This window comes from Diadema antillarum, unplaced genomic scaffold (assembly GCF_040938485.1).
Source record: "Diadema antillarum isolate AM-2024a unplaced genomic scaffold, OU_Dant_1.0 seq00000685_RagTag, whole genome shotgun sequence".
NCBI classification, from domain to species: domain Eukaryota; kingdom Metazoa; phylum Echinodermata; class Echinoidea; order Diadematoida; family Diadematidae; genus Diadema; species Diadema antillarum.
Genome location: NW_027271590.1, coordinates 375,430 through 401,160, shown reverse-complemented (window position 1 = coordinate 401,160; position 25,731 = coordinate 375,430). Strand labels below are relative to the sequence as shown.

At 36.9% G+C, this 25,731-nt stretch overlaps 1 long non-coding RNA gene across 1 annotated transcript; it reads left to right on the top strand.

Moving 5' to 3' along the window:
- Positions 1-67: 67 nt before the first annotated feature.
- Positions 68-5,561, top strand: LOC139737210 (uncharacterized). Its single transcript, XR_011711366.1, has 4 exons — positions 68-100; positions 3,078-3,219; positions 3,947-3,985; positions 5,012-5,561. It is a non-coding gene; the product is annotated as an uncharacterized lncRNA (long non-coding RNA).
- The last annotated feature ends 20,170 nt before the right edge of the window (positions 5,562-25,731 follow it).

The following is a 25,731-nucleotide window of genomic DNA, read 5'->3' as shown; positions in this document are numbered from 1 at the left end:
GCGATTCGCTCTGCTCAACTGCTACCAGGACCGATGAGGGCGCTAAATTACAGAAACTTGTGTGAGGCACAGAATTTCTGCAGGAGCTCACAGTACCAAGGTAGGTTATCTGGCATGATATTGTTTCTTTTGGAAATAAAATTCTTATAAGGAGGTGTTTAACACATTGATCTGTTTTTGGTGAAAAGCTGAGAATACTTTGATCAGGTCTTGGTGTTATTACATATCTGACAGTGACACTTTTCTTCCAGGCCCAATCGCCCGAGTCTAGAAATGAGCATGGACCTACCGCTAACATATAACAAGTACGGCTACGCTTGTGGTGCATACTGCATGCTGGCACTGCTGGACATATTTAGGCCTAGCGTTACATACATGTACATTACATGTCCAGCAATGCCAGCATACCACTCCGCCTGTTCTCCATTGTCTAATCATAAAGCAAGTACATGTATTTTACTAATAGTCCATATTATGTAAATCTTAAACTCTGGAGCGCTTTAAAAATGCAGCATTATGTTCCCTGCGGCCACCGCAGTCAAGATGCTAATCTGAGTAATGAGGAACCTTGACCGAAAGATCGGTCTGTATCTGTCCGTCAGGGAATGTTCCGCGGAGACTGCGTCTGGCTTCACGGATCCCCTCCGTATACAGACCGAAGTCAATGATGCCAGCTCCTGTGTGGCAGTAGCGCACAGATCAAACGTTACGATAAACCAAATTTCAGACAGCTTTTTTATATTCAAACAAGTTTGACATGACATGACACATTATGCAGCAATATTTGGGGTTAATTTCTCACATTTTGCAATCGAAATACTCACAGTAACGCGGTTATAATGCAGAAATTTTATCCATATCGCAACATCGCCGTTCGATAGCTGTATGTCGCCATTTTGAATCTCTTAACCAATCACATGCGAGGTACTTTATTAAGTAAAAAAAACACGTAGAAACTACCTCGCATGTGATTGGCTAATAGATTCATACTGTATGTTTCTGCAGTTTGAACGTGACGACGCGACGGGCTGGTTGATGTGTGTTTTGTGTTGAAAATTCGACCGAAATATTGGATTATTCATTAATCTGGTGAGTGTAGTCTATTCTTGAATAGTTGATTTAACTATTCAAGCTTAAATTGCCGACCTAGGGCCGTGAATTAGACGCAATCGAGAAGGGTGAGGTACCTCACCCAATTTTCCATAGAGACAGTGGTTAAGAACATCCACACAGCAATGGGTACTACAACCTTCCGTCTGTCTACGGAGGACGGCGTTAATGGCAAAATACAAAAGAGTCCTCCGGACAGACGGATCTTTCTGTCTATGAGGAACCTTACTAGTAGGGGCAAGCATGGTGTCACCGGACACCATGGTATTACCGGACATGCACATTTTTGCGTACTAATGACATTCTGTACGCGCGAGACTTCGTAGATTAGCCTCACAGAACATTGTGTGGACCGAAATCGCAAAAAACGGCACATAAAAATGTAAAAACACGAAAAAATTCACATTTTACCTCAAATTTATAGTTGAGTGACCCGCACCTCGTTTATAGTTAATATTTATGCATGTTTGAATCACATTTCGCGACTGAAATTCTATGAAATCCCACTCACATACAGGAAAAATGCTGAAGATTCTATTAGAACCAAAAGTTCACTGATCAATATCGGAAAAATTGTAGCTATCGTCCTCAAACGCGAACGATGCGGAATAGTTGTGCGCTAAGGGGCAGGCAACTCATCACCCGCGCGTGCAGCTCCCATAGACAAAGCACGTATACTCTAACCAGTTATCGATTTCTCACAAGGTTTTATTGCGTGAACTGTTCGAAATGGTCAAGACAGACATTTTACTGTAAAATACGAAATTAGAGCTTCATTTGCAGATTTTTTTGTGTGTCATCCGCTCGGTGAGAATGTGTACGGTGATTTGTGGGATGAATTGTGATTCTGGTGCAAGAATTGGGTGCGAAAGACCTCGATTATTCGATTACGAAAATAGCGTCCGGTAATACAATGCGATTTTGCACCGCGCAAAAAACCACTATTTTTAGAGGGGTATGTTTGAAGCATATTTTCTAAAAACTGGAACGAAGAAATGACGTAAGTTGGCTGAATTCGTAATTTCCATGAGTCTGTGAATAAGTGGTGTTGTTTTTAGCCGAAATTTCATTCTATGAGTACGGAATTCAAAGCCACAAAGAAAAGCGTCCGGTAATAGGATGTGCCACCCTACCTGTATGTCCTTTGTATAGACCCTAGTAACAATGGTTAGTCCAATACAGTTGTAACACGTGTTAGACAGTGCAGTGGCAGTGTCTGTCTATGCTATGCTGTAACTAACGTAAGTTACTAAGAAAACGAGGTGAACGCAAAAAGACACGATGGCACATAATGTCATACAGTGTAGGTGGTAACAAAACTTGGAGGCAGTTTGTAGCAGAATGATTGAATGCGATGGAAAATATTGATAGTCAAGCCTGACCAGATGCCATGAGAACAGGGTCTAATACTGTAATCTGTATCGCTCTAGAACATCTAGTACATGTATATGTTCTTGGGGCGAGAGGACTGGACCGAACAAAACTGTTTGGTCCAGTCTGAACATCAGGGCTGCCAACTCTCACGCATTGAGCGTGAGACTCGCGCATTTTGGTCCTTTCTCACTCTAAAAGTGGAAACTTTATTTCATTTGCATGCATTTCTATTGATCTCACTCATTTTGACTCCTAAATTATAGCAGTGGCCTATGGGAGTCTCACTCTCAACTAGTTTCCAGTGTTGGCAGTCCTGGGACAGTTTACAGTCTGGGAGATTGTCTCATCTGCCCACAAAGCACTTTGTTTTTGGCAAATGTATTGATGGACAATACATAAACTCAGGAAGTTTAGTGTGTTAATCTGAAAATGTGTGAGTATGCATACACTAATTTCTGACAAATTAAGGATTCCTCTTTAAATGTGTTCAAATGCACTGAGAGTGTATTGTTATACATGCAGTGTATGAAATACAATGTATGTTTAAGGTAAATGCATATAAACTTTTTTGTTGTTGTTGTTATACTCGACAGAATATAATCAAAATGCCCAACAGTGTCTGGCCAGCTGACCCAGTTAGGCACATGAGGCCCTATACAAGGCAACTAGGGCCATTCCTGGTTCCATGCGTGGCACTCATCGGCTACCTAATGGGCAAGGCTACATTTGCTGGATGTGAGTATTAAAAGCACTTCATGTAGATGCCAATCAGATTACCTTCAGCTAGTAGCTAGTTGAGGGCCCTGTTTTATGAAGAGTTAATACATTTGATTGTATAGTTGATTTTCAATTGCAAGTCTATGGCAGCCTGTGTGGTATGGAAATTTATTATCGATTATATTTTTTGATAAAACAGGGCAGAGGTTTCACAAGTTGTGTTGATGCAAACTCGATACTCAATGAGTATCATGAGTTTGTGTCATGAGTATTGCAGAAAAGAATTAATGATCTTTGTCCAATGTAGAGTCTTATTAACTTTTATATGAGTTTGTCATCAATTTTGTGTGAGGTGCATTTGCAATATGAATGCAAGAGAATGTCGTTTTGAAAATGTGGCATGTCATGTAAATGCTTTCTAAACTGAAGAGCATCTTTGGAGCATATATCTTTTGGATTTGAGATGATGTTACTAGTGACTAGTCATAGTTGCTTAGTGGAAGAAGTCCCACTAAAAAAAAAGAAAAGAAAAGAAAGATGCTATTCAAGTGTTCACAATTTTGTCAGTAGTAAATGTGACACTCAATTGCGGAATGCTTTTGCTGTACAAACTGTATGATGTACTACATGTACAGAATATGTGTTAGATGTTTGCTCAAAACAATCTTCAGAGAATTCCAGTGTCTTATCATAAAAATGATGATTTTAGCCTGTGCAATTGTCTTCTTTCTCTCTCACAATCCAGTAAGAGCAAAGAAAGCACAAGCAGCCATTGGATCATCAGGTATGATATTAGATTTGATAATAAATGTTTGGATTTTGAGTATTTTATGGTCTGTACTTAGTGGCCTGATACGATGCGACTTATCATGTGCATTAACTCAGACATATCAATATGTGAGCAAACTCTATTGAGCATCTCCCCCCCCCCCCCCCATCTCACAATCTCATGATAAAGAAAGGAAGTTAGGGAAATTGTCACAGTTTCAGTTGGAAAATCCTCTCCTACTGGTAAAATATTGGTGTGTGTTTTGGAAATCAACTTGGGAGCTGTGCTACAGGCATGGATGTTGAGAAATAATATATGTAATATGAAATCTCCTCACAATACATTGTACTGGTATTTGATTGTTGTTTTGTTATGATAGGGTTTACTTGTGGTAATTTTTTACCAGTCACAAGGGACTTTGCGTGGACGTGTACTCATTTTATCTTTATGTGGGTCTATGGATTTTTTCTTATCTTTTGTAGCTGAAATTTCAACATTAAATAATTACATTTTGTATGTCATTTGCTTGAATGCTGTTTTGAACAAAGATGCTTTTACATGTATTGCCTGACATACACTGTACATGTTAGCTCCTCATAATTTTACAATGCATGACTCAATTTTGAATCCATATACACTGTATGTACTTCTGTGCATAAGATTAAGAAAATGTGATCGCTACTCAATTCTATTGTGATGTTCAGCAGAAATGTGTTTGCTTGGCATGGGTTTTATTTTCTGTCCTAATGAAGCTGCACCTGTCTTTTCCCAATTTACTGTACATGTTCATCCGTCTTAAAAATGATCCTTATTTTTACATTTTCATAGATCAATCTTATTGGCACAATTATTTTGCTAAAAGCAAGATTTTGAGTGATTCATTTTGTGCATTGTCTTACTCTGTTTAGTCACTAAGATATTATTCATAATTAATGTTGGGGTAGATTTGCTTGTTTGTTTGTTTGTTTTATTTTGTGTTTGTTTCTTTTCACAAAAATACATTTCTCTATAAAATAGTGTGATACTGTATTTCCTTCACAGGGCATTAACATCTGTGACACTTGCTGATCAGGGACCTCTCCATCATCATGGACAGTCAGACATTCTTCATCCTAAGTCAGAGAGAACAACACATGCTTCTGGAATGACACTTACAGAACTGTTGTTTCATGGACTTCATTTCCAGTGGCTATAAAAACATCAAAAACAAAAAATGGCCTCCTCAGAATATTTGCATTACCTGTCATCGAGAGTTTATCGTCATTTGCATGCACCAGGATCATACTCAAGGAATTCTAAAAAAACCTACCATACCAGTGAACATTTGATTTACATTACATAATCAGCAGCAAGTGGTAAACCTGGTCAGGGGGTGTGTATGAGTTTGCTTGTGTAATTAAATAGTGTTGTTGAATTTGCTATAGCTATGAACGTTTTAAGATGCAGTTTGTGCATTAAACTTGAAATCTAAATTTACTGATTGATTCATTTATTTCATCCTGCTGTAAAAACTCATACTGATTGTGTGTAAGTGTGTGTGTGAGAGAGAAAAAATATGACATGATACACTTCAGGGCCCGGTTTCATGAAGATGTTTCATCGGCAGTCTTGGCAACTGCTGTTTTTCTGGCAACAACTTGAGGAATGTCACACCTAAATGCTGCGTTACACTGCTGTTGCCATAGTAACCAAAGTTATTGGGACTTCCAACTTCCAACTGGAACCTATTTATGAAACAGGCCCCTGGAGTGTCACTGGGTGAATTTAAGTGTGATGCTAGTGCTGATATTCATGCTCTCGCCTAATGATTACATTGTACAAGAAAGAGAATTCTGACACTTCCAGACAGATTACCCTGTAACTCAAGTGATTCCGATCTTTTGTTAGTTTGAACAGCCAATGCCTAGTACTGTAAACACCACAATGAAAGTTGAGGGATGGCATTGAGATGACATGAATTTAAAAAGTGAAAGCATTCAATTCATGTTGACTATGACATGATAACCCAAATGCATCAGTTTAGAATAGATAATGAGGAAATATCATTAAAATACATGTACATGTACAATGTACACTACATAGTACTATATCAACATGTACATGTACATTGTGCATACTGTATGTACCATGTACCGGTATGTACAAAGCGCAATTCTTGATTCAATTTGAGACACAGATTTACATAGCTATAGTGTGTTAGTTTATTATCAATTATTTCCTACACATGTAACTAAACTACTGTATCTGTACTTACAGATCATGTGAGTGAATTTGATATTTTTCCTGTGATTTGAAGTAGACTGTGTGTCTTCCTCATTGTCTGAGCACCAATATTTATGACACCAGTAACACAGGTACCAAACTTGATATCTCTCATTGAATATGTTCATTAAATAAGAGGGAATGAAACCAAAATATATCTGTGGATTGAAGAAATTCAGCAGAATTAGTAGAATGCATGAGTGAAATATGAGGAAAATCGGACTGTCGGTTGGGAACATGAATTTTTGAAGTTTTGGTGGTGCCTGCCATTGCTGGATGAGAAGACTGATACAATTTGTAACGTCACACATGGACAACAATATAAAGAAAATATATGTGTGCAGTGCTGTCGATTCCACAAAATTTGATTTTCATTTTTGAAAAGTACACTCTCCCTGGACTTCTTACAGACATATATGTAAAGGGTAATATTACTCACCTGCTTTCTGATAAAGGTACACTTTTAGTCAAGTCCTCTTTCATCATGCTAGAAAAATGAAAATACAGTGTTTGTGGAATTTTATTTGTACTTGTACATGTATTGTCTTTATATCATCGTCCATGCGTGATGTTGCAAAAAAAAAAAAAAAAAAAAAAAAAAAAATATATATATATATATATATATATATATATATATATATATACATATGTTGTAGTCTCCTAATCCACCGACCCAGAGATGGCTACAGATGAAGTTTATACATATTCAAATGCTTCATAATATATTTGATTTATTCATTGCAAATTTGAGCCAATTCGGACAAGGAATAAGGAAGCTGCAGTTCCTTGAATGAATGAACCGTAGAGGGCGATATATTAACTCCGGGTGTAACTTGTGGACAACTCTACATGTTCTCTTGTTTCACATAAACGTCGTTCAACTTTGAAATATATATGCGCTTCGCCTTGAAATATGCATTGTGTGTGTGTGTGTGTGTGTGTGTGTGCCATATTTTGATTTCAGAGAAGGAGTTATGTTTATTGTTCAGGAAAGTTGACAAACGTGAAATTTTATGAATTAACCTCGGATACATGCCCACAAAAATGTTACGCCACAAGCTTTCTGCTGCTATCTACTGACTGTTTTCCTTATTTCTTGCCCGATTTTTCAAGTTCAAGTTCAAATTTATTTCCATTCGACATAAAATCATCGAACAAATCATACAATGAAAACACATAGATACAAATATATGAATATAAAAAGATACACGTACATAAAACAAGAACAAAAGCCGATGCGTAAATTCATGTGAATGGGGGGTCAGCAGAGAAGAGTTATAAGCCTTGTAAATCGCTGACCCCTAGAAAACATAAATACTGTGTAAAATATATCAGGAGTATAGAAAAGAAACTAAAGAGGAAAAGAAAAGGACAGGACAAAAGAACAAATCAAAAGATGTATTATGTAAGTGCAATTAAAGTAATCATTTTGAATGAGAATATGAATTCAGGAGTAAAAATTTATAATTCCTTCTAAAACTATTCAAAGACGGTTTCATTTTCAAATCAAATGGTATTTCGGTCCATATCAATGGACCTTTATTAAAAAAAAAAAACTATTCTTAGAAATATTTGTTCTCACATGACATAAATGATAATCATTAACACAATTTAGAAGAAATATTGGAGGGCAATAAACCTTTTGAACACATATACATAAAAATCGCAAGATTATATTCATTAATATAATATATATTTGAAAGCTTCAAATGAAAAAATGAAGGTGAAGTGTGAGCATTAAAAGATACATTGGAAATTATTCGAATAGCTTTTTTTCTGTAATAAAAACCATTTTTTTCACACAAAAATCATTTCCATTGGACCAGGCCACATTACAATAATTAATATGGGAAATAAGTAAAGTGTGGTATAACATAATCAGAATATATCTAGGGAAATGCCTCAGATGAAAAAAAAATACCAATACCTTTGGCAATACTACGATTGCTGGACGAAACCAATGTGTTCATGCCATGAGAGCTTGTCATCTATATACACTCCTAAAAACTTTGCACAAGACAAACGAGAAATTGCTTGACCATTAAAATACAAAACAGCATTTACATCAAATTTCCTCTTATCAAATACCATAAACTGAGTTTTACTTACATTTATCACCAATTTATTACCAATTTCTCAAACAAATCAATTCATGAATAAATGAATCTATTAAATAGCTAAAATTGTTATGTGACACGAACACACTGGTGTAGTTCGCAAATAAAATAAACTGTAAAATTTTAATTGAACAAACAATATCATTAGTATAAATCAGAAATAACAATGGACCGAGAATGGAACCTTGTGGCACTCCACATCGAATGCGTTTATACGAAGACTTATAATTGTCAATCTTTACAAACTGAAAACGCTTAGACAAATAATCTTTAGATAATCTTAACAAAACTCCGCGAATACCATAATTTTCTAATTTATTCAGCAAAATTGAATGATCAAGAGTGTCAAAAGCTTTGCTTAAATTAAGAAACAAACCAATAGTATAATGTTTCAAATCAATTGCTGTTGTAACTTTATGTATTAAATCAAGAAGAGCTGTGGAAGTGGAGTGTCCCGAACAGAATCCATACTGATTGTTTGATAAAAGATTACATGAAATGAAAAAAGTGTAAAGTCGTTTATACAGACATTTTTCAAATACTTTGGAAAAAAACGGCAGAACAGATATCGGACGATAATTCACCAATTTAGAAATATCACCACTTTTAAAAACGGGAATTACCTTTGCAATCTTCCGTTGATCTGGAAATACGCCATTGGAAATGCACACTGAATTGATATATAACATAAAGGAGCTCCTAGAACAGATTACATGAATCACTCTTTTCACAACATCAACAGCTATATCATCATATCCTACACTGGTTCCACTTATTGAATCATTCACAATATCAATATTTTTTTTACATGTTATTGGAGAAAAATATGCCGCTTTATCATTTCTTGTCAATTGTGAACTATAATCATGATTTAAATATTGCACATTGTAAGATTAAAACCAATATCAACACAATAATCATTAAATCTTTCAACCATATAATCTTTTTTAGTGATTGATGCACCATCAATATCAATTTTCATAATATTTTGTTTATTAGATTTCACACCTATGGCATCATTAATAACTTTCCAAGGTGACTTTATATCTCCTTTATAACCATCAAATTTCTCTTTATAATATCCACGCTTTGTTTTCTTTAATTCATTTGTTACTTTATTTCTAAATTTTTATAAACTTTTTTTCCTATATTCAGTAGGATTATTCATATATTTCTTATATAATCTCCATTTTTTTCTTATCATTTTTATCAAATTCTTATTAATCCATGATTTATTTCTTCTATATTTTACTTTGATTTCACACAAAGGAAGACATCTGTGATACAAACATCCAAATTTCGTTATAAACTCATCATAACAACGATTAGGATCAAATGACTTAAAGTTCCAATCAACACTTTCCAAATTAAGGCAAAACTGTACAATATTAATTTCATTTATTTGTCTTTTCCAGGAAATACACCTCTATTCCTTAATTTCATCATAAGAAACACAGAATACAGGAAAATGATCACTAATATCAGCCAAAATAAGTCCACAAAATACATTTCTAATATTGTTTGTAAATATTATCTAATAAAGTTGCAGATTTTGGAGTCACACGGGTTAGATAATGAATAAGTGGATACAGAGAATATGTTGCACATACATTCACGAAGTCATTAGCATACGAACAAAAAAAAAACATTCATTAAATTTATCGTAAAATCACCAACCAAATATATTATTTTATTTTCCCTATTTACAATGTTCAAAACAGAAGAAACTGCATCTATAAAAAAAAATACACAGATTGATTAGGTGGCCTGTAAAAAACACCCAACACGACATTCTTTTTAACAGTATTTTCTATCTCAATGAATAAACTTTCACAGTGTTCATTACTCACAATCACCCATCCCGTACAAAAATTCCCACGCCGCCACCTCTTTTACCAACTCTATTATTATATACAAAATCATAGCCTTGAATATTACACATATGAGCGTCATTCTTCAACCAAGTTTCAGTGACCCCTAAAACAGAAAAAGAAAGATTCATACACTGCAATAAAGCACTCAAACCATCAAAGTTTCTCGTTATACTTCGGCGATTAATATGCAAAACAGAAAAATTATTACAACTCAGGGAGTGTTTGGAAACCTTGTCATTGAATTCATCAGGTAAATAAAAAGACTGATCAATCTCCATAAATTCTTCATTACCATTAATGGGCGACAGAACTTGTGATATTGTACTGAGATTTAACGTATCTATTGCACTTTCATATACAATGCTTAAAAACATGGCAAAGAAAGGAGAGAGAGAGAGATGAAACCAAAAAAAAAAAAACACGAAAAAAGTAAATTATATCTGACACATACGCACATAGGTGCGCAACACATAAAATCACAGTTTATACCTAAGTTAACAAAAAACCTTGACAGATTGTATCATCTGGATGCCATCAATTACAAATGCAAGCAAAAAAGGTCAGTTACCATAGGAATCATGTTACGTGTTTAAATCAGACAGAGATGATACGAACTTCTTTTTTCCTGTGGACTTCATGATTTGGCTCAAACTTGCAATCTCTTAACTTGATACATTCTATTATATCCCTTGCTTTTTAACGGATCGACCGATTTTCCTCAACTACGCTGAAGTGTTCTACTTGTATTGTTGCATTCCCTCTATCTACAAGAATATTCGGGTTTCATTCTTGTTTTTTCAGATAGCAAGATGCATGTGGTGGACAGTGTCATAATAAATGAGTGACGAGGACTATCACATTCACTAATGCACCACTTGCATTGTTGGGACTTGCCGATCTGAAAGTCAGTTTTGCGTGAGAAGCATTACGCATTCGTATTACTGTGATCCCTCGGTGCGTGTATACCAGCTTATACCGGAGGGTACTTTTGATTTAGCGTTATCAGTTACGCAATGTCAGTTTAGGACACAATGAACTGACAGTCAAGTTAACAATGTGATGAAGAGATTGTACAACAGTTGTTCAATATTTTTCGGCGCGATTCATCGGGCGACGTCCACCAACAGAAGCTAGAAGCTGTTCACACCGTCACGTTAATCATTGATCACTTGACAACTTTACAGAAGCTTTGGAAGTACTGCAGCGGAGACGAAATAATTCCAGTGTCTTGTAAACATGGGTCTGAGATGGCAAGACTTCAGACGAGATGATATTTCGTCATCTCAACTCCGTAGGTCATCTCGTACTCTTTGAGTTCATCCCGGCAGAGAAGACGAGTTGTGTGATCTCGTCTTTTCAACATCTCGGGTCCGACGAGATATGAGGCGAGATACGAGAATGCGAGATGTAACTGTCACGTGTTCTTCTTGCCTTTTCGGACCCGAAAAGTCGAGAAGACGAGATCTTGGATCTCGCCTTCCTTTGTGCAAACGCAAAACACATCTAGCCCTTGAGGTTGTGCATGCACGTAGAGACTTTCACCCCCCCCCCCAATAAAACAAACTAAAAGCATGAAACACTTATTGGTAATGCCGGTAAAGGCCCAAATCCGTCTAGTTTGTGGAAAAATAAACAACACCTTACAACATGACTGTATCATAAACATTCTGAAGAGCATTGTTAAACATAAACTTCAGTTCATATTTGTTTTTTTTTCTTGGACATAATTGATGACTGTCAAATTCTCACTTCCAGCAGGACAAACAGATAAAAATGGTCTCTTTATATAGGAAACCACAATTTCATCCCAGCTTCGCACAAGCTTACGTCTAATTTCCCAGCGGAGACTCGGCTTTCTTTCCAGAAATGGCGGCAAAGTATTATTCTTCGACCTAATGCTCAATGAATGATTTTGGATACAGTCTTTATTTTGTTTTCTTTCTTTGCCTTGTGTCTGAAAGGACTAACTGACCAGTCCTCATTCTCAGACCAAGCAGGCCTATAATCTACACAATAGACTATTACACTGCTCGCAGACAAGTTTGACAGTATAGCAGACCAATTTCACCTGAATCTATCACGTTTGGAGACGTAGATTTGCCCTTCATTTTCGGAGTTTATTTTGCATGAGGTTCTCGACAATAAAGGACATATCAATCAGCTATAAGACCTATGACTGGAATAAGTCACGCTCTTTGTGTCTGTATGCGATGACCCTGAAATACAACTCGGGACGAATAATTATAGAATTCGACAACGTCGTTGTGCTGAATGAAGATTAACTGTAAGCCTATAAATCTTTTCGAACAAATCTTATACGTCAATGATTGAACGAAATCTAAGGGAAAATGAAATATCGTTACGTCTTTCTCTGCAGGTGAATTCAGCTCCTAGTTTGACGAACTTCATTCTGATACCAAGTGCCATCATGAATTAAGTATAGACACTGACAGTCGAATAATGTTCGATTTGTGACCAATTTACTTTTACTGATTTGTTGGACCTGCTGGCTCTGTGAAGAGTCGTGCTTTACTACCAGTGACGGCAGAGAGTAGAAAAGAGAGCGTGATAGAAGAGCTGACTCCCCAGAACACCAGGGAGGTGGTCTTACAGATCGAGGGGAACTCCTCCCCGATAGATCTGTTCACATTGGGCTTCTCAACCATGAGGGAGTACATATTTGTTCAAATGACCCTCTATATGATCTCTCGTGCAGGGCAGTTTCGGCTATCAAAATGCTTAAAAGACTCGCCATAATAGACAGAGACACCACAGAAGCTTGTGACCATGGATTGCATTCATGCGTTCCCTTTTAGACCTCTGCCAGACGAGACCAGGGCGAGACCAACAAGATGTATAAGAAGATCAGTCATATACTCTCTGCAGGGATTGTGAACATTTCAATCGAATGAAAAACTCTTATAATACCACGAAACAGACATGTTGACCAAAACTGACCTCGCCATTATGCAAAACACGGCTCAGTGGCTGCATGGTCCGCCATCACATAACCCGAAGCTCCTCAGGCTTGAGGAATATAATGCTCTCGTTTATCACTAACCATTTATCAGCGATACGGTTGGGCACTCTCTCTTTAACCGTAATGATACTTGCTCTATAGCCTTCTGATCTCCCGAAGGATCTTATAAAGGTATATAACTAACTCCTCACTTCAGAGAGGTCGAGACACTCCTCATAGACTGCTCTGAACTATACCTGTTTCATTGGGGTGTTTTTGCATTGGTTTTCCTGTCGCTATACGAAATAGTGGAGCAAAGATGATGAAGTTGTCCCTGATTCTACTGACGGTGGTAGTGGGTCATGCCATCGCCAAACCAGTTCAAGAAACAGCGGTGAGTTGTTTTTGTCGTGCATGATAAATATTTGTATTATTTGTCCTAATTTCGACATCTGCAGCTAACAGGGCAGAGCCAGGAATTCTGTAAAGGGGGGGGGGGGGGCGCAACTTATATTTCTGGTGCCACTTCCGGGTTTCATTTCATTTTTTCTTTTTATTTCTTTTGTTTTTAACGAAAAATAAAGGGGGGCGTGCGCCGGTTGCGCCACCCCTCCCCCCTCCCCCCGCCCCCCGCCCCCCCCCCCCTAGGAACAGGTGTGCAAAATAATGTGCACTTTAGATATTTCCTTTTAGCACCATGCCAATTTCAGTGAAGGCATGACGGTAACTGACGTTACGCTTACATTTGCCATCGGGTTTACACAGGCAAAATCATGATTGGGAATAGTTTTGTGATATTTTATAATTCTGGCCTTTCAGAGTGATTTGTTTGATATGGAATCATGCCTTGGTTCATCAATTACAAATACACATGAAATGAAACATAAGTCAATTTTCTTTGTTTTATATGAAAACTTAAAGGTAAACATGTCAATAACTGACGTTACGTAACTGATGTTACACATACTTTTGCTATGGGGTTTATAGAGAACTAATTTGTTTAGCAGGTTATCATACTGCTGCAGTATACTATATAGTAACAATCCCAGGCATTCACTTAGCAGCAAATAAAAACAAAATCTAAAGACACAAATGGTGTGATGGGGCCCTTAGGGGTAAGCCCCCCCCCTCTTATTCCCTTGCACAGTTGAGCAAAAATAATGTAAACTCCAGAGGATATTTCTTGACATAGGTCTTAAGATTGAATGTTTATTCAAGAGTTATGATTATCCGCAGAGTCATTTAGATTCAGCAGTTCCAAGTATAAATTATATTGACATAACTAAGTTTTTCTTTTGAATGAACAGGAAACTTTCTATCTAGAGTGCCCCACCCATAATATCCTGTAGTACTACACAAAACACAGATATCTGTGTGTGTAAAAAAAATCTTTCAGGTCGTGGGGAAAAGACACATACAAATATTAACTCACAAATATGCGTATGTATGAAATCTACTGTGATATATCTTCTTTTCTTTATTTTACTCCTTCTCCTTCAAGACATTGTTAGGGCCACAAGTAATAATTTGATCTCCACCATCAACTGATTTCAATCAAAAGTGTTACACTTTTAATATTTTTCTGTGAAGAAGAAACATTATGCTTTTTTGGTCAAAAGGACATTATTGGTTTATTCCTTGCTTGAAGTAATATAATTGTTTTTCTTTTCCTTTTCACTGGTATATATCAAGGCTTGAAATACATCCCAGATACCAAGAAATAAGACTTTGCCACAAAAGAATTCTAAGATCAATACAAACAAATCTTCCTGTTCATAATCATCATGTATTACAAAAATGTCCCTGCATGAATGAATTAAAGTAATCAACAAATCTGAACATTTTTTACCCTAGAATCACCTCTCACTTTGAGCAACATGAGAGTTAAATGTTGACCAACATCAGTGTTAAGTTTCAAACAGTAATGACAGTACATGCCGTATGTACCATAATACAAGATGTGCCATGTTACGCGTGTAACTAAACCAAGCGAAGAAATATATCTGTTTGTGCATTTGCCTTGAGGTAGAAACCTCATTAAGCTTCCAGAAAAAAGAAAGAAAAATGCTAGCAAAAGCAATCATTAGTAAAGATTATTTTGTAAAAACTATTGGTATACAGTTGTACACAAGCTTTTAAATAGAAAAAGGTGGTTACCATGCAACCACATCATTAATTAGGCCTACAAACTTTGGTAGCTTTATCATCCCGTAGGACTGTGAATATACTGTATAGTAATTTGAGTGTATCATTGCATGTGGTAAACCTAAACTTCCCGATGATTTAACCTTAAACTTGTGCCGAACCGAAAATCACGAGCTCACTAGCCAAGAAAAAATGATAACTATGATAAATTAATCAATTATTTAAAAATAAATGAATAAAACAAACAAAAATATGTATCCGTGGACATACCATGGTGATGACATCATTCCCTATCAAAGGGATTGCTGGTCTTTGTTGATAACTTTTGATTTGTCAGATGTATTGAAAAGGCCTAAAGTCACAAAATTTGCCTCAGTTGTATACCACTGTCAAGGTAACTGACGTTACATACTGGTATATGACGTTTCGGTAACTGACATTACACATTTTGAAGTGTTCATTTTGATTCTCTAGTATGTCAAGTATACTTATTTCTGGTATTGACAGGAAGGCATATGGGCATACATTAGAAATCCCAAGTTACATCATACAGGGGTGGTATTCTGAACACCGTTTTATCTCTGTTGTAACTTGTGTTGTAACTTGTGTTGTAAGTCTGTGAGTTATAACACCGCTAAAACAGTTGTAAATCGGTATTCTGAAAACTGTTTTAACGGTGTTGTAAGTCATGATAACCACGCCCATATCAATAATCATATCCAATAAGAAATATTGTTAGATATAGCATCTAAGACATTTCAACCAATAAGATTGCTCCCTTGGGCAAATGCGCCGTGCTTAACTCTGCGCGTTTTAAGAAGCGCTCATTCTCTAGCGTGCGCACAAATAGGACAATGGTATGCGCAGGTAAAGAGAGCCAGAGATAAGATAAAGTTACAACAGAAGCTTGATCATTATGCCTTCTTACCGGCTTTGACGTATAGTTGGTGCAGTAGGGGATTCGCAAAGCTATCTCAGATTGAGTCTTTTTGTTTGAAATTTTGTTTGAAAAATAAGATATCTGGCGTTCATAAGACTAGGGAACCCAAATTTCATGGTTTATGGGGAACTAGACGCTTCTAAATTAAGTTAAGCCCTTGCAATGCCATGTTATTATTATCATTATTATTATTGTTGTTGTTGTTGTTGTTGTCACTATCTTCACAAGATATCTCTTGAAGATCATTATCACGTCAAGTTCCATCATGGAACCTTAGACTTCTAATACTTTTCTTAGGATTCGCGCCATCCCCAGCAATAAATATTTTGAAACACCCAAAGGTACTGATAATGAATTCTTATTGGTGAAGATAGTGAAATCATATTAAAAAATATTTAATATTTTGAAAGATATTTTTGAAATGAATAGTGCTTAAAACAAGTTAGTGCCGACGGTGCCGGTAACCTTTCATGTGTTTGTGATTTTATCTATGTGCATAATTACGCTACGCGTGTGTACTTGCAATGTTACTGTTACCAAATTTTGTATCGTGGAATGAGTTTACATTTTGTCAAACTGCTATATCATTTGCCTTTCTGTACATACATTGTTTTTATTTTTTGTATATCTCTTTTATTTTGAACTCGCATACCACAATATTGAGTTGATGAATAATCTCACTATCTAACATAAGTTAAAACGAAAGTTACAACGGAGTTATAACACCCTCCACCCTGTTTTATCTCAGAAGCATAAATTTGCACGGGGCATGACTTACAACAGAAGATAAAACAGTTTTCAGAATACCGTGTAATCTAATGGGTGTTCAGGTTTGCGCCCACTGTTACGCGCGTGCGCATACCCTAAGACAATGGTATGCGCAGGCAAAGAGTGCGCAAGATAAAACACTAGTTACAACACAAGTTACAACAGAAGTTACAACAGAGATAAAACGGTGTTCAGAATACCGATTTGTTACAACAGACTTACAACAGAGATAAAACGGTCTCAGAATACAGCTCACTTTCTTTGATGAATAAAGTTGAATATTCCTTGTTTTTGGTAACTGATGTTATATCCATCATTGTCAAACTAATAAAAAGTTTTTCTCAAATTCTTTAAAGCAACCAGCTTTTTTTTCCTATCATGTGGTAAAAGATTTCTCTGGTAACTGCATACATACAAAACATTGTTGTTTAGAGTACTAGTTAAGTGGATATATACAGAGAGTAAGTTATGTGACAATACACTCTTTCTTACTATTGAGTTATAGGCATATTTTGGCAGCCATTTTGAAAATCAAAATGGCCGCTTTTATTGAAAAACATAATGGTTCTTAAAACTTCAAATCAAGTTTTGTCTGAAAATGTATGGTATTTGAAACAAATATCATTTTGAATTTTTGGCGTCTGTGTCCTCACATCATACCGTGGAATAGCCCATTTGCATATTGATATTTTTATAATAATGTAATTATAGTGTGGCCATTTTTTTGGGGGGGGGGCAATTTAAATCAGTTGTTGTGTAAAACGTTTGCTTGTTTTATCTTTATTTTTTTTTTGTCTCCCTACTGTAAAGTTGAATTATTTATCTTGTCGTCAAGTTTGATGTTAACCAAATACGGTTATAGTCCTCGGACTTTTATTTGGTGTTTTTACATAACCGAAATTGAATTGAATTGACGTCTTTATTGGCTTATTTCAAGCGTGCAGTCTTGCTCACTTAAGAATGTAAAATTGGTTGTTTGTTGCTTTTCTCATTAGATTTTATTCTTATCTTGTATAGATGTCATGATGATGACACATACCAGTGTTCTTGTAGGTCCTAAGAGTTAAATTCTGTCTTTTATAGACAATCCATGTAGGACCACCATGTCCCTCCACAAAGCATCTTGAGCAGTTTCCTTGTGCATGAGGAATACAGTGGACTCCCGTTATAAAGAAGTCCTCGGGACGGGCAGTTTTCTTTCATTTATCGAAATTTCGGTATAACGGAACAAATGAATACTAAAAATATATAGAGCCAAAAATGTTGCAGCATGAATTATTTTCATTTCGTTGTAACCGGAATTTCATTATAACCATATTCGTTATAACGGGAGTGGTAATCACGTTATTAACAACGTATAAACAGGCCTAAAAAAAAATGAGTGCGTCAGACGCAGTGCCATGCATATTATTCTCTTATGAGCCATGATAGCTCTAGGCTGCTTCAGCTTATTGTATGGGAACACGGAAAATGCAAGTCCTGACTATAAACGTTCAAGAGTTTTCCTGGCACTCTTATCTGTCTCATTGCCTTCCCATCTTTAACAAATGAAATGAAATCTGATTCTGTTTGTGTTCATCTCTCTGCACGCCCATGAGTTTTGTGCATACATTGTAGGTGATACGTGCTATTTTTTTTTCACTTTTTTCCACCATTGATCTCCGTCTCAGGATGAGAAGCAGTTCGTCCGTAGGATGGCCTTTTTGGTGAAGGAGCTAATGGCCTTGCGAGAAGAAGCGGAGAACGTGAACGATCCGGAGACCACACCCGCGCCCGCTCCAACTACGCTCCCTCCAGAACCCACTACAACGCTCCCTGAGGTAGACATGACCGCTTTTTGTGCAACCCTCTTCAGCATTCAATCTGTGCCACCCCCGGACGACTCGGACGACGAAATTCTCGACAAACGCGAAGCTCTTCTCGCCATCCTTTACAAGATGTGCATTTCTAAAAATGTCTTCCCGCCAGCCGCCACTAATGAGGCCAACGACGACGAGGACGACACCGAGGTAACAGACGACGAGCCGCCTGCCAATGTCGTCCAAGACCAAAATGACCAAGAGGAGGAAGCGGACGATGACGACGATGACGACCAAGGTGATCCGGAAAACGATGAGCGAGAGCTGAGACAACGCGTTGTTGAACGCGTTGCTGAGGTCCTTCGCAAGCTGGCGCTGGAGCACAAGTAGAGCTGATTAAGCTGTGTCTGGGCGTGCCTCTATAATGAATAAAGGAATAAAGAGTATACGAATAGACTGACCACCTCAGAAGTTGGCTTAGAATTAGAGTCCCATTCATCTAATTCATCTGCCACACGTATATTTAAAATTTGAAAAAAAAAACCAAACAAACAAACAATCGAAATGAATGTATCTGAGTGGTTGTTGGATAGATCTTCATGACGGAGAGAAAAAAAAAAGCATCTGAGTATTGTATTTTAATGATTCGTCGTTTTCCTCTATTAATGTGAACCCATAGGGGTGGCAAAAACACAGCTGCGTGTATTCACATTGCGATCTAATTTTCTGGTTGACCTCTGGTTCAACCAACTTCAAGACAAGAGATTCTTACTTCAAAACAAAGATTTGCCTGTCATTTTACGTAATACTTCTAGTGATGTTCTCTTTTGTTTGAAGAAGGCTTGCACCTTACCAATAGTATTATCGCTTTTGGTTGAATTAGATAATTGATTATAATCAGTCGTCAGTCCTGATATTGCAATGTAATGGCAATTCTTTCTTCATAAACACCTTGATTAAGTTTCTTAATAGGTAGCTCAATTACGGATCCTCTGTACAGTAGCGGATACAAACCCGGGATACAAAATAATGCATCTATCGAGAAATTCGCGTCAGAGTCATTCTGACATTGAAACATCTCATTAAATGTTAAATTCCGCTTCTAATCTTAAAAAGGGTGTATACATTCTGACAAGATAGTAAGATATAGAAATAAAAGGCAATTATTAAGCAAACACTTTGGACGTGTCACGATTTTCCGTAAACTATCCGGTGTTTGTGTCTAAATATTGCGGTTGTGTAATGGGGTTCAGCGAGTGTTCATTACTGAATAATGATGTTTACAGCCTATTTCTAAGATAAAAATAAGTCCGTCGGTTGTTGTTATTGCTGTCTTTTCTTTCTTTCTTTTTTCTTCCCTTGGAATCTCCTCAATGCCCGTCGCACCTCGACTCCCGACGCAGACCTTATAACACGCATGACATGAAGTATGGAACGTGAACGTCAAAAGGAAACAATGCGCACCTATAGAAAATGAATGGCATAATTATGCAGCTTGGAAAGTTGTTCTGATTACACTGTGATGTTTGTGTATAGGCCTATAACCTATAACCTAGATAATGCATGTATAAGGAAACAATATACGTATATTCTGTCGTGTGAAAGTAGACAAAAACCTTCCCAATCTTCATCCACTGGTAACTTTTCAATGGTTGTCCCGGCGTTTTAGTCCAAAATATCCATCTTTATACCCTCTTCAATGTACATAATCGTCTTGTTGATTATCGTCAAAAGCGAACGCTGCGCCATCTCATAAAGAAGGTGCCCTTCAACTGAAAGTCCGCCCTCGTTCAAACTTCTCTTGCCTTTAATAGCAACGGCAACTCGGCCACTGACGTCGAAAGTGTTAATAAAGATATAGAGAACAAAAACACTTTCCCTGATGTCACCACAAAGAGAGCGTACTATTATCTTTCAGTTTATCCAAAGCATGGCTCAGGACAAGAGCTCTGTTTAGTAGTTGTGTCTTGATGTTTGCGGGATGCTCTTTAAAAAGCTTATTCATTATCCACGTATTGTCATCAAGCCCAGGAATCGTCCCTGTATAAGCATTGTGGAACTAATTCTCCGCCCCCCCCCCCCCTCTCTCTCTCTCCCCCCCTTAGGAGACGAAATCGAAATAAGAGCTCGTGCTGCCTTTGTGCAATGAAGTGAACAGGGAAGTCTGGCTGCAACCATGCATTTTACAGTGCAATGCCTAAAATCATTGTTGTTCTTTTTTTTTCTAAGAGAGAGAGAGAGAGAGAGAGAGAGAGAGAGCATGGATGTATCTAGAGAGAAATATCACAACGTGATTTTTGTTGCTCCCTTTTACGGAAGGAAAATAAAGAAAAATGAAATCTCAACCCTGAAAAAATAGTCAGTTTACCTAAAAATCAATGATGCTCATCAGCGCAAATCCAGATTGCATAACGAAATCCGACTAAAGACCGCATGATTGATAGAACACTTAACCTTAGTATAGGATCCCTTCTATCCGAGCTAACAACATAATAATTTCTGCTTATACTCCTTGATCTATAATCACACCACAGTCCAGGAGGCAACTCTCCTGAATCAGACTTGTAAAGTTGTTGCTGTTGTTTGATCTTTTTTTGCTTTTTGGTGTTGTTGTTTTGTTTTTTTTGGACACATCCAGTCGAGGATGGATTATAGCAGGGAGGTCTTCCCACCTCCCTGATTTATAGCGCATGTGTACTGTGTGTGTGTGTGTGTGTGTGTGCGTGTGTATATATGAGTATACTATAGTACTGTGGATTTGCTTCATCTTGAAATCACAGATAGAATCGAAGTCAAACCAATTTGTCAGAGTTGATAATCATATACCAGTGTGATAGCTCTGAACGAAGAGTGTGGTTTACAGGTCGATATCGCACACTTGAATGTTTCTACAGATAAATGGCGCTCTATAAATGCTGTTTCATCATCATCATCATCTGACCCTGCATGGTGGTCAAACAAGCTGCCCACATATAGCATTGCACCGCGAAAATTACCCACTATAAGTTGACAAACGTTTGCCCTACCCCTTGTATGTTTAAGCGTGTATAGTACAGTGAGGCGAAATGGTCTGGTTCCGAAAAAGAAGAGACCATAGAAAAATACCACATAATCATAATGACGGTTTGATTGTATCGTTGGGATGAAGTAGAGAAAAAGGTGTGGACAACACGCGAGGAAAGGTCCTTCGACAAACTACCCCATTTCAAAAGAAAAAGGGGAAAAAAGGGACGGTCGACTCAATTCTAGATTCACCAGAGCATAATAAACCTATAGTAAAAAGAAAAGAAAGCTTTTGGCCGACGTCGGAGAAGTGGACTATTCAGCGATCCATCAATTCAAACACAGTCGTTCCAGGTGTAAACGAATCAAAAAAGTTCTGTTATAAGTGTATAGACAGACAGAAAGAGTGGAATTAGAATGGAGAGAGGACGGGAGCCGCATAAACAAGAGACAAAGGATGAGATCCACGGAGCTTTGGCGACAATTTCTGCACCATTAGACAAATTTTACATGTATTTTGACATAATTTTTATTGGATGTTTTTCTACTCTACTACAAAACAAAATAACCTGGGTGGTTATATAGTTACAATCATCAATAAATTATAGGCGTTGGCAAAGAACGACATTACACGTCGTTGCCATCACCTTTCCGGAAAAGCAATATTTTATGAAAAGTTCAGACAGAACAAAAAGTGATACTCAATCAGTTTCGAATTCTGCCCGTACAGTGACGGCAGCTCGCAATGCTCTGCGCAGTTTTGGACGCTGGGCATTATTATAGAATGATCGTGACCATTCTTCAGTGAAAACAAAAATATATCCGATGATAGATATCATTATACTTCATTAAGATATTCAGAAAGTCTCTGATACATTCTATCTTCTTCTCCTTCGAAAATTAAATCAAAGAGAAAGCAGTGTCGCATAAATACAAAAAATTTATAGGCCTACATACACTAATGGGAAATACTTAGTGGTTTTAAAGAAACTCCATACCGCCTGGAGGCAGGTTGAATTTGAATTAACAGCATGTGGCATATTATGCTATTATGTTACTATGAATGACATACACCTACATTATGCTATACATGCATGGTTCCAATGAAATGTATGGCTTGACGACATTGTTTATCCATTTGATATACTTTTTTTTCACTCTATACTTTTGTTTATCTGTAGAGTTGAAATCCACAATACAAAGGATAGCACAGTAACTCCGGAATAAGCTAGATGCCTGAGCAATGTATCTAACGATAGACGTACTTCCTAATAAAGAGGAAATCAAGCCATTTTCTTGTCGACTTGTAGATCTAATAAAAAAAAAGGTAAAGGCAAATTAAAACATATAAGCGAAAGTTTTAATTGAATCTTGACAACATCGAAAGTGATGAAATTTCAGGGTTCCGCGTACCGTAATCACAGCCGCGATATCAGAACAATGATATGAAAATTGAATGATATGAATGATGGTTTCATCGCCTCAAGTTTCCGTTGGTTTTAACATTCATCTTCATTGGATTTTCTCAATATAATTATCTCCTTTACAATCACGTAGAGCTGTAGTTATTTGGAAATTAAAGTTTAAATGGATAATCAGTGTGAGAACCATTCACAATCATATTCCCAACATGCCTTCTGTACAAGTTGTGAGGAAATGACATAATTTCCGAGTCTGATTATGTATCACACAAGTGATTGTGACTGATAACTCTGTTCATCACGGAGCTACTAGTAGCTCCATGATTTCATGTACAAATGCACATTTTTGTGAACTTACTGTATGTTTGACTGATTCTTGTGCAACTTTCACAATTCTGTGTGTTCCATGGATAAAGTAGATTTTCCCTTTAAGGGTAATTTCATATCATGTTTAATTCACCATTACATGTATTAACAGAGAATGATTGAACTGAACATTGACTTTCCTCAAAAACCAGATGAATTGTAATCCTGTCATAAACTATTCAAAGAATGTTATACGTATGTGTTCACTCAATTTATAAATGTCAAGTTAAACATTAAAGGGGAAATCCAGTACAAATATAAGTTAGTCTGATAAGAAAGAGTAAAATATTACGAGTTCAACGGTATAGATTTGATCAAAATTGGATGAAAAATAAGGAAGTTATGACATTTTGAATTTTCGTTATTTTGGGGGGAACAATGCTTAAACAGCAATATGAATACGCAAATGGCAAAGTGAGCATGTCATTCCCTCACAACTTACCAGAGTGTACATAAAATGTTGAAATTTCCAGTTTTTCATTCAAATGCAATTATGCCCGAGGCTCAAATCTTCGTATATCTAACTGATCACTGTTCTGAAGTTATTCAACCAGGAATAACGTCATGTTTCAGACTTCAATGACAGACACATTGAATTTTCGCCATTTTTTGTACACGATCAATGGAAAAAATTTTGAGGGTATGACATGGTTAGCTCACTCATTTGCATATTCATATCCACTGTACAAGAACTGTTTCCTGACAAATTAGCAAAACTTCAAAATGTCATAACTTCCCTAATTTTCAACCGATTTCAGTCAAATTTTTACCGTTGAACTCGTAAAATTTTACTCTTTTTTATCAGACTAACTTATAATCGGACTGGATTTCATCTTTAAGTGGATCTTCCCTCGATAAGGTTATCAGTGAGCACCTCAAACTCAAAGCAGCCATCTTTTCATGTGGCAGTAGCTCGTTCACAATTCACTCACAATCATTCATATCTGGAATCAAGAGACAAAATGAGATTGACATTATCTTGACCATTTTCAACATACTCACGCGAACTGGTAACAATTTTATTCAGAGATTGCACCATGACAGATGTGTCCATGCAACAGATGAAATGGTGAGCCTGATAGACCTCAGGGGCTGGTTTTAGCCATACTAGAAAAAAATGCACATAAATCAGCAATACAAATAGTGGAGCTCAGTTCAACGCATGGTGTTCAACATAAAGCCCAACACCAGTTGTGGAAACTACATCACCATTTTGAGATCAACCTGCTGACACTGACTGATATTTCTAGGTTTTGTTTGTTTGTTTGTTTGTTTTTACAATAGCACTGATCTGTACCTCGCTTTGGTTTAGTTTTAAGCTGTAAAATCTTCACAGTAGGTAGAGAAAGGATTACCTTCCCACATGAGACAAACTTTAAGAAACTGAGTCGGTCAACCCAAACGACAATTTGGCCTGTTGAATCTGCGACTCATTGTGAGTTTTGAGCTGAGTGGTCACAATTGGTCCATTTACTGGCACATACTGTTATGATGCTATTCTTCTTTTAGAAGAAAAAAAATTGTTGTCCTTCTTTTTATCTATTAGGGTGATTTTACTCCCATGATATAAGCAACAGAAGAACTCTCATCCAGGTGCCATTTTCCTACACCCCTCAAGGACCTTCTTCCTTAGAAATATCTACACATTATGTCTCTGGACTGTTCATGGATAACTTTTTTTCTCCACCCAATCTCCTTCACCAGGACAAAAGGAAGTATTAAAGCCACTGAAGCTTCTCTCCCTACTCCCATCAATCTCATTGATATCACATATCATCATCAACTCATTCCTTTCAACACTCCAACTAGAGGACACAAGATGAGGTTTTTCATCCCCAGAATCCCCATATCACTACACTTTACTTTTTCCCAGGCACCATTTGCTTGTGTAATGACCTGCCTCAAAATGTAGTTACCTCACCATCAATGGACATCTTTAAATTAAAAAAAAAAAAAAAATGTTGCCTTCAAGTAGTCACTCAGGCAGAACAGAATGATTTCAATTTGTACAAATTTTCTTAGAACCTGTACATTCTTCCATATGCACTTTTGTGCCTCGAGTACCATGTCGGTAATGCAAGAGTGCCTCTCACAGATGTGTGAGTAT